Source organism: Poecilia reticulata, linkage group LG16 (genome assembly GCF_000633615.1).
Source record: "Poecilia reticulata strain Guanapo linkage group LG16, Guppy_female_1.0+MT, whole genome shotgun sequence".
Classification (NCBI taxonomy): domain Eukaryota; kingdom Metazoa; phylum Chordata; class Actinopteri; order Cyprinodontiformes; family Poeciliidae; genus Poecilia; species Poecilia reticulata.
Window position 1 is genome coordinate 5382386 of NC_024346.1, and position 14881 is coordinate 5397266.

Below are 14881 nucleotides of genomic sequence, written 5' to 3' on the forward strand. Positions count from 1 at the left end.
TATATACTTGCTATCTTCAGTCTGGTTTTTGGTCTCAACTAGACAGTTTAGTTTACACAGACTTCATGATTCATTATATATATATATATATATACTTGCTATCTTCAGTCTGGTTTTTGGTCTCAACTAGACAGTTTAGTTTACACAGACTTCATGATTCATTTTATTTGTTGTTTCTGTTGTTTTGTTTGTTTGTTTTGGATATTTTAAATCTCTTCCAGTTCCAGTGTTTAATGTTCATTAGAATTTCAAGTTTAATGATCTTTGAGAATGTGTTCTCACATCATATTATTACCATTATATTACTATAAATTGTTCTTAAAACAATATTATCGTCTATCGTAATAACTTCTGTGACAATCTGTTATCGTGACAGATTAACTTCTTACTTTGTGTCCTCTCCCATTTTATGTGTTTACGTTACACACTCTTTCCGTCCTTCCAGCTTCTTCCAGCTTCTTCCACCTTCTCCCAGTGCTACTGTCACCAATCTGCAGAAATGCACCGCTCACGGTCAGAAACAACCAATCACAGGCAAGAAAGAAGGTCTTAGTGCTGTCAATCAATCTCATGTATGCCCTGCTCAGTGTGGTTAACGGTGGAGAAACAACTTGCCTTTACAGGAAAACCATTTATCTGTTGTCTATGCTAACTAGTGTAGCATTCATGACAAGATCTACTGCAGCATAGCCGAAAGAAACAGCATACACAAGCATGATTGACAGCGCTATGACCCTCCTTCTGGCTCTGATTCGTTGTTTCTGACTGAGTGGCAAATCTCTGAATGGAAGCACAGGACGAAGAGTTTGACTTTCTTATAAAATACTGTCACAGCATATAGACAGTTTTAACAAATATGTAAAAAACATATTTTTAATAAACGTTACATACTACACCTTTAAAAGAGATACAAAAATGAGATTAGAAGAAATATTTATACGTCTGAATTTACTTCTAAATCAGAGAAAACATAGCTTTGCCTCTCTTTCAGTTGATTTCTGTGACTCACTAATAGTTAATAATAGAAATTTATCTCCAGGTAAAACCAAACAGGATTGGTTGCATAGACTGAGCCTGAAGGAAAAAGTGTTTTAAATGTAGAGTAAGAAATAAGTGCATGTCCATATTTCCTTCATGCAGAATAAAGAATTTATTTTATTCAGTAATAGTAAGCCCACTCTGTCCAAGCACTCAAATTTTGTTCTTCTTTGTTTGTTGCCAGGACTCTCCAAAGCTTTCCAGATGGTTCTGCGATACAAACCATCTGGAAAGTCCACAAAGAAACCAGCAATAAAAAAATAAAATCCATAAAGAAACCAGCGATAACCAACAAATATGTAAAATAAAGTCCACAAAGAAAATGTAAAGTTAAAAAACACTTTGAAGGCGATTGGATCAAAGTGAAAAGTGAATCTTCATGGGTCACCTGTAGGTAACCCCTGTGTTGGTTGGTGTTACATCTTAAATGTATTGTAAAGTATTCCAGCCATGACTAAAAAATTACTGTTAAAACTGAAGCCAAGTTCATTTGTGCAGCACATTTTAGCAACAAGGCCTAGAAACATAATAAAGTGATCAGATGAAATGATATAAAGGTTCATCCTGGCAGGTGTCTTCATTACTTTACAGTCAATCAGTCCCTCCAGTTTATTGTGAATTATTGTGGAAATCCACACAAAATCAACAAATCCCAACACGTTTTTGCACTAATACATAACTGGGAGTTTATTACAAATTTTTTTATCAAAAATTTGTCAAAATCTTTACCTGTCCTAAACAGTTAATTCAGCTTTAACTGATGTCAGATTATAGTCCATGATTTATACAGCGAGTAATAAAGAGTCACATTTACAGACATAAATAAGCGCAAAATATTTACAAATTAGTACCACAAACACTTTGATTATTACTGCAAAAATATTCACAAAACAATCCCAAAATCCTGGAGGGATTGAAAAGATACTCAATAATATTTAATTTGATAAATCCATTGATACTTTAAGTTTGTGAACAGGTTTTATCAATACATTCGGCACAACCGGCCCTTTAAGAGGATTCATGATGTTGATTTGGCCCAAAACAAAAATGAGTTTGACACCCTGCTGTAAAGTATGTACCTTCAATATGAAAACTGAGAGCCAAACATATGAATCTGTAAGTCTGACGCATGTAATGAGCCCTGGTGAAGGTGACATGCAGAAGAAGGTGGCAGTGCTAATAAAAACCCTCGGCTGTGTGACGCCTGTGAACCACAGATCAGGCTGTAGGTGGAGACGACTCCTTAATCCATATCAACACCAGACTCTCAGGCAAAAGGTGCCACTTACAGGACAAAATCTGAACATAAGTTTGGATTTTACTGGGCCAAACTCTGCCAAATTTCAAATATATATCTGGTCTGATACTAGTGTGGAAGAAAAAATGATAAATACAAAGTTTTCTCTGATTTTAGTCCAAGGAGGACCAAATTTTATACTATTTTGATCAGTTTAAACAGAGTCGGAGAGAGGCAGAAGTGGATATGGGCAACAAAAACTTTACTCAAGTAAAAGTAAAAAGTAGCCAAGAAATTACTCAAGTAAGAATAAAAAAGTACTTGAAAAAGTCTGGTCATATACAGAGTAACGGATCAAATCATGAATCATTTAATATTTTAAAATTAGATAATTAGACGGACCAAAGTTTTAGTGTATACATTTTAGTAGAGGATGAAAATAAGAAAAAATCATATAGATAGCAAAAAATAAATAAATAAAAAAAATCAGGCAAATTACTTTTTTGTACAAATCAGTTTATTTTAATAAAAAAACTTCTGACCAACCTGACAGAAACATAATTTTTCTAAAACAGATGTCATTTCATATCAGTCGACATCAGTAATTAAATAAATAAAATAAGTCAAAGCTGGTGGCACGACCACCAGCTTTGACTGGATAAAAGAGGAAACTCTTTTATCCAGTTTTTATTTTTAAGCAGTTCTGAGTCACGGTGGCAAAACCTCAAACTGCTGCTGCGCAAGTTACTCACCAGTTTGTTGCTAGGTAACCACAGAATGAATGAGTTGCTAGGTAACCAAAGAGCAGAGGTTGGTAGAGAACCCAAAAATTGCATTCAAGTAAGAGTAGCACTACTTCAGCATGTTTTTACTCAAGTAAAAGTAAAAAGTACAGCGTAGTAAAATTACTGCTAACAGTAAATTTGTTCAAAAAGTTACTCAAGTAAATGTAGCTGAGTAAATATAACTAGTTATTACCTAACTTTATATACAAGCTAATCTAAGATTAGAGAAAGGAAAGGTATTGCTCTTTCTCTGGAGAAATGACAATATACTGCTGCTCTAAATAAAACACTAATTAAAACCAGACAAATCACACATCAGGATCACACAGAGACGGAGACGAAAGGTTCGCCATCGGGTTGTGATGAGAAGAGACGGACGGCATGAGGCTGAGGACAAACGACAACAAAATGTCGAAGCTGCAACATCGAGAACTGGTTCAGGCAGTTTAGCCATCCAGAGCCGTTTAAACCCCGGCGTGCTTCATTCGAAGAGCTGAGATCGGTTCTCATTGACACGTGACGAAAATGGCATCATTTTGATCTCAGAGAGGGATCCGCCTGCCGGACTCGACACTGGTCGGTCTCTAAAGCTTAGTTATGCCTGTAACTTGTTAGGGATAGTTTTTATGTCTTAGCTGTTAGTTAGCTTAGCATTGGTCGCTCCAGCACAAACACTAAAATCCTCCCCTCAGCCTTGGCGGCCATGTTTGTCTGTTTGGTCCAGAGTTTGTCACTGTTCTTCATGCATATACGCTTAGATATTTCTCTTTAACAAACCTTCAGTTTTTGTACCTGCAGGAGACAAAAACATGTATTTATATTACATGCATTTGAACGGTTCTTCACTAAATACGCTCTATAACAATAAGGCGAATGGTTAATAACTCCTGGATGGAAACTGTAACGTTGTTGTTCACAGAGGCTGTTTGCATGAAAGTGTGACGTTAGCTCTGTGAGCGTTTCATTAAAAGCATAACAGATGTTTTTTGTTCCCTTTTCCCTTTATGCACATTTCTAAACAGTTTGACTTTGGTTGAATAATATGAGAAAAAAACTCAAAGCCCGCCTTGTTTGAGAGAATAATTAAATTACTAATGCACTCTATACGTCTTCACACCAAGAGGTCCAGGAGGCATAATCAGTCTATAGGAAATTTGTCTAATTAACCAGCTGATGAATCAGTATGCTAATGAAACCATATTGATACAGTTCCGCGGATCTGATTTGGGTCTGGTGTGTAAATGAGATCAAATCAGAGCAGTGGGACAGTTGCTGTGCTAAAATGATGTCTGGCAATATGTTCCTCCACACAGAAAGAAATAAAAAACACACAAACACTTCCCTGTCTACCCATATGGCTGCATGTGTAGTGCATCTGGCTCAGCATGCCGTATACAGTTACCAACTTATATTTCCAGTTGTATTCGCACCTCACGATGCCGTGTGCAAAGTGAAAATTAAAGGCAGAAGGCTTGTGTGACGGGATTAATTAGACGGAGGCCAAGTGAAGTCACACTCCTCGTGGCAAACGTGCTCCAACCCTCAATTACTCACAGCGAACAAAGCAATTAAAAGGTCTGTCCTACGGAGTTACCTGGGACTGGATTGTGAGCCGTCTCCAGTGAAACCCCCAGGGGCAACCGAAGCTCCGCTGGCCAAGTCCACAGGTAGGTAATTACTATTGATCAACTGGCATTAGAGCATGTGGAACGACATTGTTATTTTTGCCAGCGCTCTATTTTAGGTGGCCACTTCAACAGCAGGATGGGTTTTTGTGCATAGATGGAAAGATAGTCTTTTTATCGCTTTTTATTTACATTATTTTACACTGACCCACAGGATTTTTTTTAAAGGGGCAGTATTATGTAAAATCAGCTTTTTTATGCTTTACATCATGTTATAATGTTATTCCCTCATCAAAAACAAACCTGGAGTGTCGCCTCGATTCTTTCATGCATGTTTGAGTAATCCGTTAATCTCCATGGCAACCATTCAGCTGCGCAAAACAACTGGGTGGACCAAGCTCCGCCTTCAGTGACGAAGCTCCTCCTTCAAGCTGCAGTTTACTAACTTTGTAGCCTAACAGAGCAAACCCCCTCTGAGCTCCTTCAGACTAACTAGTCGCAGTTAGCAAACACCTGGTGGAACTGAGATCATAATGCGAGCCACTTCTCAGTAAAAACGTTGCTAAAGGGTTTTAATAGAGGAGGAATGTTGCGACGACTTCCTTTCAGAAACAGTAGGAGTTTTATAAATATAAAATGGCACTATGTGCCTGAAAAATAATGTTCACATCTTGAAGATGTTGTTGAACTTCACAAATCATCAGTATTTTATAAAACTGGAAAAAATACCAGACTTTGTGTTTTCACCACTCACATGATGGCTCTTTGACGTTATGAAGAAAATATTCTGGATTACCACTGAAACTGGTCACTCTGTGCTACCCACCAACTTAGCAGTAACAAAGGCGTCACAAATGGCTTAAAACCAGGATGAACTATGGACAATTAGACTTTTTATGTTGTTCATTAAAAATGTTTCACCAATAGATTCTTCAGTTCCTGATGTATTGGTTTGTAGTAAAAGACTTGTAGTGGTCACACTCAGTCAGAACCATTAAAATCACAAATGGGGAAATACCACAGTCTTTTAATTCCAGTGTGTTCATCCATTGGAACACATTGTATTCCAATGTATACAACCTGAAGACTCTGTTTGATTTGGGACCAAAGTTGCAACATTTGTAACATTTTCAGCTGGTGTGGTTCACTTTCATACTGCACTGTGTCAAATGAACCAAACTCTTAGAAAAAGCTGTTCCCCTCCTCGCCTGCGGTGGCGCTGCACCAAGAACCACTGAACGAAACGGCACAAAAACATTTAAAGAAAACATGAGCACAACTTCCTTCTTCACAAAATGTGAACAGAAATGAAGAGTGGATTTAGGATTTCTCATTTGTCTTTGGTGAAAGATTATGACCCATTTCTCCTGCTAACGCTAAACCCGCACCTTTGTTTTGGTTGTATTTACCCAAAATGCCCTGCTTCATAGTCCACTTCCTGATTTCGGAGAGTCTTGTTTACTTTTCATTCACATACGCATTCAAACCCCAACAGAGTTTATTTAAACATTGGTTTGTAGGCGGTCCAGAGTTCCTTTTTTTTTGCATATTCACACTTCCATAAACCAATCAAACTTTCTAGATAAATGAATAAGGGCTCGATTAAAGCAGACTGGTGTGAATGCACCTTTTAAAACCTGTACAGAAACAAATCGATCGATGTCATGGTGATCTTACTATACATAGACTTTGTCAGTTGAACTCCAGTCCAATTTAGATTCAATGTACACAGACTGTCCATCAATACATTCATTGGGTGTTTAACATCTAAACAATGCTCTTTCACTAACTCCCCAGCAAGCCACCCTTCAATGCACTCATTCACACCCACTGATATATATACATGTCTGACCAGGGCAGGGACCTCGGGGCAGGGTACACCCAGTCACTGCACTGCCACACACACCACTCTGCACGCAGCCACACACACATTCATTTGCTGCCGCCTTCGGACGCCCAGTGGATTTAGATTGATGGCCCCAGAGTCGTTTTTGTTTCGAGCCAGAACGAGTCGCCACCGCATTGAACTGCCGATGTTTACTTGGTGTGACTCTTTCACAGAGCCATTGTCTTATTCAAACTCCCTCCTGTTTCATCACTGCCATCAGATTTCCCCTTTTCGTTTCTTTCGCCACACTTTCTCTTTTCTCCAGCAGCTTTTTCTTGGACGGGACTTTGCCTCAAGAAGCAAAAATCCTTGAGGGATCAGTAATTAGAAGACAGGTTACTGCCTCAAAGCGGCGAAGTCCTGTTGAGAGTTTAGAAGTCCATCCAAAAAAGCATCTATTCTGGAGGTTCTTGGCTTGATTTCAAAGTCCAGTGTGCCTGAGACTCCAACAGATGAACCAAAGAGACTTCTTAGAAGTTATTATCCTCCTGCATTTATTTTTCTTTTGGTGCGTTTTAATTCCAAAAACAATGTTTTGAACTTAAATACAAAGTTTTATTAGAAATGAGTTTCTTATAAAAAGTACATCATCTCTGTGTGGAGTCTGACTTGTTTTCCCATCAGTGTTTGGGTTTTCTCCAGATCTGGGTTGAGGAGTAGAAAGCAAACTGTTCAATAGTTTGATCTTCAGTCTGGCAATTCTGTGTGGAAATACCTGTACACGGGTTTTTGTCCATATTGTACATGTAATATATATTTAAATATTTTCACTTAAAATCAAAACTTAATAATTCTGTATGATTTATTCTTGTCTTTCCAATCTCTCTGTTCCCAAAAAACAAAAACATGGAGATAGAAGTCCAACTATAAACCTTCTTAGTAAATGCTTTAAAGTCATCTACTACATAAAATTCACATTTTGCATGTTTTTGTACTTCCATTTGGGTTTCTACTCCTTCTGAAAACAACCCAGGCACTTAAAAAAAACACCTATTGCCACTTCCAATGGCAATAAGTTCAAGTTTTTTGGTGTCTTGGAAATGAGTTTGAAAACTCTCTGGAATTTAATGTCACAAATCAGCAGGCACTACCCGTCACCTAGCAACCTCAGCCTGTCACCTAGCAACCCAAGCTGAGCTCCAGCACATTTGTTCCATTAGTTTCACCGCTGTATGCGCTGCACAATGGCTGCTGGAAAAGTGTTTTGTTGTTGACTTACAATCCAGAACCCACTTGCTGTGTTCTTGTTGGTTGTCCAGGAGGCTCTACTTCTGCTTTTCGAAGAGATTACAAACGTAAACATTGAGCTGAGGGGTGTGGCCAGTGGCGGCAAAAAAGGTGGTCAAAATAGTTAGAACTGAGCAAACTAAAATCTCTTTATCTAAGAAAGAGTTTGTGTAAAAAATGCATTTAACCCGTAAACATATCCTACCCGCCCTGCAACATACTGGCAACCTGTCCAGGTGACCCCGCCTCTCGCCCGGAACGTTAGCTGGAGAGGAACCAGCACCTCCTGACCCCACTAGGGATAAGGGTGTAAAGAAAATGGATGGATGGATGGATGGATGGATGGATGGATGGATGGATGGATGGATGGATGGATGGATGGATGGATGGATGGATGGACATATCCTACCCTGTTCAAGGACGCATAACAGGCCACCTTTAAAGTTTTGAAAATGTTTAAATTAGTTTATGTATAGCTCACCATGCACCTAACAGTTGTTTTTTGCGTGTGAAATGGTTTTGTTTGTTTCCTTTAAGTGATTAATCTTCCTGAATAGAATCTCATGGCTTGAATGTAAAATATGTGCTTGGAGAATGTTGGCGCTAGCAACATTTACCCCTGCTTCTTTCCGGTTCAGCATCAACACATCAATCAGAGATTAGAAATTAATTACTCGGATATCAGATTGACTGAGAAACAGCTCTGGTTCTGTTGCGCTGCTGCTGCTGTGTGAGGACACGGCTAACGAAATCAGGCCTCTCCAGGAAAGAAAAAACAGGCTCAACTTCGGCAATCCTTGGCTTAATTCTCATTGAAGCCCCCAAATTGACATGTCTCCCTTATGATCTTGACATATTATTAAGATTTAATGGTGGAATTATGATCATTAAAACAACATGACTGATACAGGGGGCAGATGATGAGCTATTCATTTAACCTACTCTTCCTGTAATAATATTGAAACAGACAGTCTGCCAGTTATTAGATCATAATTAGCCGGTGCAATCTGTACGGAATCCGAGGAAATGACGCCAAGTTAGCGGCACGGCGCGGCTTCGCTCTGCGTTTCCACATGCAGACGTCGACAGCTTCTCTGTGCGTTTCTCAGATAATTTCATGAAAGAAACAAAGTGTACAGAGCATGGGCCCATGTCTGAATAGGGAGGAATATAATGAGCCAGATGGTAGTTAATGAAAATAACTGGCACTGTTGTCATTGTTGCCACCCAAACACGAGGCTTTGTTTGTGTTGGTGCTTTCAGCGGCCCACTGAAACCAGAAAAAAAATACTTTATGTCTCGCTAATTTTCCAGCATAGCCACCCGCCACACCCTGGCTCTTCTTATTTCCATACAGTGCATGTGAGCACTCCAGTGTGTGCCAGTTTAGCAATGAAAAATCTGCACCCTCAGCTGTTTTATCCTGTTCTCAGAGAAACAGAGAGAGAGGAGAGAGAACACACCACCACAATGTCGGCGTCCCTCTCTCTTCTAGCTCCCCCCTCCGGCATTTCTGCAGGTAGCGTTCGCCAAAGTCGCCCCATTAATAAGCAACATATTTGATTTGCAATGTGAAACGTATTATCTCAGGGCCTGCAAAGAGATAAAAAAAAAAGACACAAGACGTATGGTTGGGGCAGAATTATTCAGGAGAGTGTGGGAGAGGTGTCGTTCTGCCCCGGGGCGCCCAACATGCTGTGGATGGGTGAGAACGCCGAGCTGTGAACACGGAGCCCGCCATCTCAGACGCCCCAGGTGAGCACGGAGCGCAGATCTTGCAGATAGACTTCATCTTCCTCGTCACAACACCGACTGTTTATCACAGGCGAGGAGCTCAAACCGCTGAGCAAAACGATAAAAAAAGTCTAAAATTCAATGCAGTTGTGGCCTTTAAAAGTCACTGATGTGTCGTTTGATGTGTCTCAGATGATTCTAACCACAAAGTTCAGGGAGGAAGTTTAAAACCAGGGTTTCCCGAAGTGTAAGTGTAAAATAACATACCCAAACCTAATTTAGTTCTTCTCAGAAATTACAAACTGCAATTCAATAATCTTGGTAGTGGAATGAAGCTAACAATCCATCAGAAGTGTAAATATCAGAGAAAACGAGGATGGAGCATGAAATAATTTGGATTTTTATCTTTACCAGCTGTGGCGGGTCGGATTCACAGGCCTTGAGTTTGACACGTGTTAGATGGTCTAGTCAAAGGCTTTTAACTTTAAGGTTAAGTTTTCTTAGCAGCTGTTCAAAAACCCGTCTGGTATCTCCTCTAAAGCAGGGCGATAAATGCTTGTTGATTCTACGTCAGTGAAAATATCAACTCAGTTTTACTTCAACTCTAAATAAATTACAGAAAACACAGCAATGACTTTTTAAAGAAATCTGATTATTGGTGTTTGTAAATTTGATCTTCTAAATTATTGATCAAAAACTTTGTCTAATATAAAATGAACATAAAAGACTTTAAAGGATATTAAAGTTTACGCCTCACTTTGGTCCGTGTCCATCTGGCTCTGCTGTGACGCTTCTCAGGTTCCACATTTAAAGCCTGTCTGCTGTACCTGCAATAAATTATGAAAGTTTTACATCCATAGCTACAGAAATTAGATGTAATTGTGCATAAACTTTATGAATATGAAAACCGAAGTAATTTTCCCCTTAAAATTCCAATTCCAGCAATTTTGGGAAATTGCTGGAACTGAAATTAAGTATGTCTTGTTTTTAATTTGTTTTATTATTTTTTAAATATATTTATAGCTTTTTAAAAAATCAATTTTAATTTTCTTTCTTGTTTTAACATTTGTCTACCTGTTTTGTTGAACTTTGTGCTGTAAAAATGCTATAAAAATAAACTTTAATGCTGAATTGTTTAACCAGGATTCAATAAGTTGAATAAATGACCAGAGTGAGGAGTTTATACTTTAACGCACGAAGGAATCTGATGATTTATGAGCATTTAGATTATTTATACTGTATCCTCTGGTTTATTTTGGGGGGATTTTTCATGGCACAGTCATTTATCTTAATTAACCTAATGAGGATTGACTTGAATCTGCTTCCGCTGCTGATCGTTCCCCTTCACTAAATCTCTTGTGGCTCAATAATCGTGTCGCTCATGACCCAGAAGTTGCACTTTCTTCATCTGTGCTCTCTCAAGTCCTCCTGCCAAACTCTTCATACTAAGAGCCTCAAACCTGATAAGGTCTGAGTCGTAAAGTTCAGGGACTATTTTTCCAGGCGTAACAGGACAATCTGGCCCCTCTGTCAGGGAGTGGCTAGCAGCGGTGACTGTGTCCTACGCTGATTACCCAGCTGATGGTTCTCCGTTTGTCACCGCTCCTGCTAGCTCCAGCGCACAGCAGCAGGGCTTCTTGATTACTTAATTGCTTGTAAGAGCTCATTAAAGCTTCCTATCCATCATAAGTCGTATGGCGAGTATCAATTTCAGAGTGAGAGATGGAGGGAGAAAGAAGACAGAGAGACGCTAGGAGACTCTGATGAGCAATTAGTGACGTGCGATGCTTTTGAATTGTCTGTATTTTTTAGGGAGTGTGTGGGATTCATCACATGGATGGATGCTGCTGCATTACCAAGTGATAAACATGCCCTTATTCTCAAAGTTTTAACGCAAAGGGGCATTAAAAAGTGGATTTTTGTTTTAGAAAAGGTGTAAAATCGAACATTTTGAGTCAAAAACTCCATGTTTCAAACAGCTGAGCACCTTTCTGACTCGTCCCTTTTTGATTCCCAGTTATGGACTTTTGCCATCGTTTTTATTTTTCCCCCCCAAAAGGGAGTCATTTATATCGATAGCTTAGAAGAGCTTTAGAAGACACTCACAATCTTACCAGGTGCAAAATTAGAATTGGATGCTGTTCGTATTAATTGGTGATCATTTGCAAAGCGGGTGGAAAAAAACGTCCTGTGCCAAGAGCAAGTCTTACAAGCCCCCAGCTGGGGTTGTCAGGGGCAGGCTTGTTGGCATTGTGGCAGCATATGTTTGGTGCCAAGAACACCATTGATTTGCATTTCTTTTATATGAATTTTACAAAGCAGAAATGCTCTTTTGTGCAGAAGTGATCCCAAAAGTGAGCGTTGCAATTAATCACAAGTGAAATTTATCGGCTGATGAAAAGCCATAATTCTACTTGCAATCTTTTTTTTTTTTTTTCCTAAAAAGAAAAAGTGGCAGCATCTGCAGCGCACTCCGCTTTTTGATGAATGTGCCTTTAAAGCCGTGCAGTTTGGCTCCATTTAAAACTGGCTTGAAGGAAGAAAAACAGCAGCTCGATCTTTGAGATTCTGCAAATGCCATAACTCATGAAAATAGTTCTTCTGTCTCCGAAAACAAGCACTGCATAATGCGTCGAGTGACGCAAACGTGAAAAATTGCCCGCATGATTTAAGTTAGACGAATTTTAAATAACATTTAGAATTTGTCAGAAATTGCCCCAATAACACATAATGAAGATGCAAATACCTCTCAACATTCGACAACCTGCTTACAACAACCACACAGTCGCTTCAAATATTGACTTGCACCCATTTGATTCGCCTACCGCACGTCATCAGAACCTATTGGGACATCTAATTGATCCAATTAACCAATTAATTCTTTGGTAGGATTAGAGACAATCGCACTTGTATGTATGGAGTCGGACCGGCTCTGCCAAGAGATGGACACGCTCCAGGTTTTTTTGCTTCATCTCCAAGGTGGCTCCAGATGGGTTGGGGGCTTGAGACTCATCTGTGGCCAACTGGTCCAAACCTCACACTGAGACTCGCCTAGAGGATCACAAACCGGCACTCCTTAAACACAGCAAACATCTTCTTAGTAATGTGAAACCCTAATTAGATCAATTTTAATCTGTATTTACCTGCAGCCTTCATGGGGACCCTTGCATGTTATTGTTTACATCAGTGATGGATTATTTCTACGCTCTGACGCAGCAGAGTGTTCTACCGCTACAAAAATCAAACCTGGAGACACGGGCGTTATTAATTTAGCACAGTGCTGCACTACACGCAGACTTGTTGCCATGGCAACTGGCAACAAGGCCATTCAATGTCTCAAGATTCAACACCAAAAAAAAACCACTCAAACATTTCCCACACAAAAAACAGAACCACATTCTGTGATTAGCTGCTATTAGCTAATTTAGCTAATTTAAACACCTGATCTGATCCGAGTTGGTTTTTAGGTCACTTTTTAAATTATTTTTCAACTGAACCAAAACACCAAATTCCACATCACATCTACATGTCAAGGTCATCAAAGTCAAGCTAGCATAACTGAGCTACTTCCCTCTCACTCTTTTTTTCTTAATTAAAACCTTTTCCTAACCTATAGAGGTAACTTAGCTTATGTCGACAGTTAGTAGCAAAGCACTGCCTCCCTTTTCCTTTTATATATCAGGCATACATTTAAGATTTAGCGCGTTTTATTGATAATTTAAACCGGTGGCAGTCATCGTCAGCCAGCGGCTTTTTGCCCCCCAGCAGGGAGTTTGGGGCGGCAGCTTGCAAACGTGACGTCGCGCTGCTAAGGGATCCATATTTACTTCATATCTGATTGCTTTTATTTTCTTTTTCCTCAATGTGCTCATTATAAAAACAGCTGTTGGATTTTCCTTTTATTTTGATGCATGTCCAGATGAGCAAAAGAAGAAATCGATAGATAATTATTGATTAAGTTTTTGTTTTAAATATCTGAAATAATGGCTAACTGGCTTTTCGTCTTTTATCCAGTTTTCACTTCACGCCATTGCTGTTTTTTATTTTTAAGCAGTTGAGCGACAGTGGCAAAACCTTAAACTGCTGCTGTGCCAGTTACTCATCAAGTTGTTGCTAGGTAACCACAGAATAAGTGAGTTGCTAGGTTACCAATGAGTGAGAGTTGGTTCCGCCAACCTAGCTTAGCTGGCTGTGACAAACTGAGCGACTAGTCTTCTCACCTGCCTACATCCCCCAGAATGCTGTGCGGTTCTGGATCAGAGTTCAGCGAATACTCTACTTATTGAATATTGAATATTCTAGCAGACGTGTAACCTGTTGATATTGATCACATGTCTATCCCTATATATATTGTTATTGATTTATTGTCCAGCTCTAGATGTAAGCAGTGAAAAAAGACCTAAACAAATCCATCCATCCATATTGAAATAAAAAGGCCCAGGTGGTAATTGTATGTAATTTTTACAACATAAATGTAATAATTGTGCTACATTAAAGCAGCTGTGACAAAACTGCCGGTACAAACTTCCCTTGTTTATCTGTCTACCTCACGTCCTCCACAGAGATCCCCAGTGATGAGGAAGGGAAGGACGGAGTCCCACAGAGGGCTGTGTGGATGAAACTGCGTCCGTCCTCCCCACTTGAACGACTCCCTGAAAGCCTTGAGTTATATTCCTGCAATTAGCTAAGTATCCACAGAGGCTCCCTGTCCCTGTCGACTTTCCAGCTCATCCCTGTAGATACGACGCAACAACGAAAAACAGCAACAAGACGAACCAACAGGGGGAAAAGAAAAATCAACGCATCAGAAAACAAACTTTACACAATGACCCCGCTTCTTGTTCGTAACTTTTTTTTCCCCTTACACCTTGCATCTTTTCTTCTGTCACGAGCATAAAGGGTAACGGCAATCCATCCCTTTTTTCCTCTTCCAAGGATAATGATTTACAAAATGCCTCTCATCAAAGAATTCATTAACAACGAGCGTTAATTAAAAAATAAATGAGTAAACATCAATATCAAATCTCAGCACTGTGGAAGGGAATGCATTATGCAGAGTAATGATGTTTGAAAGGGGCTTTAGCACCTCTGTGGGACTCTTTTAAACCCCTTACCTCTTAGGCAGTTGCTTATTTTGCAACCCTTTGTTGTTTAACAACAAAGAGAATGGGCCCTCATAATGTTATATTAATCAGCGGATTAATATTTCAATTTGATTTGCTTTATAGTTGAGGTGCTGTTGGCATTTCCATTTTCCCTCCATATGTGCAGCGATGTTAAGTGGTATCATTACCATTTTCTACCTGGGGGTTCGGGGAGATAACAGGCACCAGTGATAGCTCTATTC

At 39.4% G+C, this 14881-nt stretch overlaps 2 long non-coding RNA genes across 2 annotated transcripts; one reads left to right on the forward strand and one right to left on the reverse strand.

Moving 5' to 3' along the window:
* Positions 1-9415: 9415 nt before the first annotated feature.
* LOC108167020 (uncharacterized) lies at positions 9416-12590 on the reverse strand. The gene is made up of 3 exons (XR_001777411.1): positions 12442-12590; positions 10292-10361; positions 9416-9642 (listed from the first exon to the last, which is right to left on the reverse strand). It is a non-coding gene; the product is annotated as an uncharacterized LOC108167020 (long non-coding RNA).
* A 1138-nt stretch (positions 12591-13728) lies between these two features.
* LOC103477682 (uncharacterized) lies at positions 13729-14508 on the forward strand. Its single transcript, XR_535679.2, has 3 exons — positions 13729-13795; positions 13907-13984; positions 14097-14508. It is a non-coding gene; the product is annotated as an uncharacterized LOC103477682 (long non-coding RNA).
* The last annotated feature ends 373 nt before the right edge of the window (positions 14509-14881 follow it).